We start from the raw sequence: 3,042 nt of genomic DNA, 5'->3' as shown, positions 1-3,042 counted from the left end.
TGCATGACACATCTGCTGATGTACATCAGGTGGAGGAGGGAACATCCGATGCCCCGGTCGATTTTTTTGTTCTTGATAAAATGGAATGGGCGCAAAAATGTGCACAATTCCTGCTAGTCACATCATGTCCAATTTTACAACATTTTCCCACCACAAAACAGGCGTGATGATGTCGTAAAATTGCGCCCAATATGTAGTGCTTTTCCATATAATTCACTGTCATATTTTGTTATCTAATATGTTATCTAGATTATCCTAATATCATTGTCCTGACTTTTTGGTGCTAGATAGACTATGATGAGGTCATGAAAAATGAAGCAAAAATGAGGATCAAGAACAAATTTAACATGGGGAGACGCTCCATGGTAATTGGAACATCTATGCTGAATCTAACATAATGGGCTGGAGTTTTGAAGAAGGATCTGGAACTTGACACCTGGATGACTTCTGGGTACTGACCCTATGCGTTAACAAGTTCCTCTTAGGATACTAAGTTCAAGTGCTGATGCCCTAATTTAGGTAGGAAGAAAACTTGTCCAATTGGAGGCACCAAGCATGACGAGCTGCCTGTCTGTTGACAATTGCAATTGCAGCTATTTTGGGAGCTGCTTTTGCTTTGCTGATGAAGCTGGAAAATAAGGGTGATTGGGGCCAAATAGAGACACTGCACACATTCCAGTGCCGATTACCTGAGTGCCCGAAAGCTCTGTTTTGCAACAAAAGGTTTCCAATTGTTCCACAGTGAACCTGACAACTGTGTCCTAATGCACAACAGAATGTACAGGTTCACCGAAATAAAATTTGAAAATTCAATTCTAGACTGGACAGGCCGCTTAACAAGCTCCTTAATGAGCTTAAAGGGCCACTTCTCGGCCTTTTGGCTAAGATCAAGTGTAGTATCGATGTGCTGTGCTTGATTGAAGTCATTAGGTTACATTTTAGCTTCATTTGAAGCAATTTTTTAAAGTGGCATCGCGGCCTTTGGGCTAAGATGTAAATGAGATCAGGCCTTGGAGGAGGAGCTATACCTACTCCAAGCATCTTGGATCATGTAGATCAAGCCCAAGACAGGAGGTGAGAGCCCTGTCTTGACAGCTTGCATTGGGAATGTCCCAACTTGTTGGGACTCTGAATTGGATTTGATTTGATTGGATTGAATTGGAATAAAGTATATTTAAAAAAACAAGCTTTTAATACCTCACCCCAACATCAGTTGTCCCCAAAAATTTGCAAACTTTGCTGGAACCATCCAGATCCTGAGACAACATGCAGGACTGCGATTTTCAAAGCATGCTTGATTTTAAAACCACTGCCCTTTTAAAATTCTACCCAGCAATTTGTGTGCCACGCTCAGATCCAACTTCTCTTGATCTAAGTTCCCTAACAAGCCAGAAACACTTCAGCAGAAATAAAATTATTTCTGGTTAAGACTTTGTGTCCTAAATTAAGTGAATGGCCTTAGATATATACCAAGAATATTAATTCCATTGAGTGGTATGAGTAACATTTCGTGCCACATAACTAATATTAGTCTTTTATTATGTGACAGACGTGTTTAGGTTTCTTGTGAGACTGTGATGTGAGCTTTAACACCTGTACCAAAAGCAGGATGGAGCTGTGGTGGCTATGGAAATTCTTACCATAAACAAGTACAAATCCTCATCTTCTCTATTGTGTTAAAGAAGCTCTTGAAGCTTTGGAACCTTTCTTATATCTGATCACTGATACTTGTTTTCACAATGATCACTGTCATCTCATTTTAGCTCAAACACAGGCAACTGGAGAAAATACCAATGAGCATGCAAACCCTATGTTATTATTAAATCTTACTGTCAGCTTCAGTGCATCAACAAGGCTGCTAGATTCATTAGAGAGGAGCATTCACGATGCCATATCTTGGATTGTCATAGCTGTTGAATGGAAATTATTCATATTATTAGCAATAAGAAGGAATTATAGAAGCATAGAATCCCTACAGTACAGAAGGAGGTCATTCAGCCCATTAAGCCTGCACTGACAACAATCCCACCCAGACCCTATCAACGTAACTGCACTAGTTCCCTAAGACAAAGGGATAGTTTTATATGGCCAATCAACCTAACCCGCACATCTTTGGAGCTTAAATAAAATAGCACATTGGCTAAAGAGAATTTTATTTATTCAGCTTGTGTTCAAAACAGGTCAGTCAGATAGAAAGCTTAACTAAACAGAGTCCAAAAGTAAACTCGTCCACACAGCAGAAGCACCCAAACATTCAGAAATCTCTCTTTTCTGGCAATATTAAATTAACAAAATGCATTTGATACATATGCTACTGGGCAAATATGGTTGGTCCCCACTCTTGGAACCCATCCATTCCCCACTGCTCCAGATTGAGATCCACACATCCATTGTGCGGTGCACCTCTGACATAATTGGCTTTGTAAGGGGTGGGCAGAGGTTACAAGGTGATCCCAAAATAATGTGATGTGACCTGGTCCCCATTTAGTACCAGTCAAACACACAGGATGGAGGCATTGTGGAGATCCTGTGCAGTCCTGAAGTAAATTTGGAGCCATAATCCATTTTCTTACATTAATCATGATTCTGTGTACTTTTCTCATGTACCACCAAAAAATACAGTAGAATACACTAATATGTTAAGTACTTTTAACTTGTACCCTTTTTGGCTGACTGAGTCAAGCCAGTACGTGGAGTTGCTGAAGATTGTAGAAAGCCTCAATGGGGTAATTTTAACTTGTGCTGATAGCATACGATGAGCAATATATCGTTAACCATGATGCCATGACTGATTCCATTCTTCATCAACATTGACTGTTGATAGTGAAGATTGTGTCTCTTTGTTATTTCCAGGCAGAAATTAACCACTCTGGTGCTATTTAAATACAGCACCATTTTTATATCAAACATTCAACACATGGAATAATTGAGGTTGCAATTTTATCCAAATTAAATATGCCAAAGATTTTCCAAGGCTCCACCCTATCTGTCTTCATTTGTAGCCCGTAATACACGCACAAATTATGATTGCACTGCTCTCAA

General features: G+C 39.6%; 1 non-coding gene across 1 annotated transcript; it reads left to right on the top strand.

The window, feature by feature from the left end:
• The first annotated feature begins 861 nt into the window (after positions 1–861).
• LOC145343571 (U2 spliceosomal RNA) lies at positions 862–1,053 on the top strand. Its single transcript, XR_013886730.1, has one exon. It is a non-coding gene; the product is annotated as a U2 spliceosomal RNA (small nuclear RNA).
• Positions 1,054–3,042: the final 1,989 nt, after the last annotated feature.

Source organism: Carcharhinus amblyrhynchos, chromosome 5 (genome assembly GCF_965287045.1).
Source record: "Carcharhinus amblyrhynchos chromosome 5, sCarAmb.v2.hapA, whole genome shotgun sequence".
Taxonomy (NCBI): Eukaryota; Metazoa; Chordata; class Chondrichthyes; order Carcharhiniformes; family Carcharhinidae; genus Carcharhinus; species Carcharhinus amblyrhynchos.
This window is presented reverse-complemented; position numbering and strand designations above follow the sequence as displayed.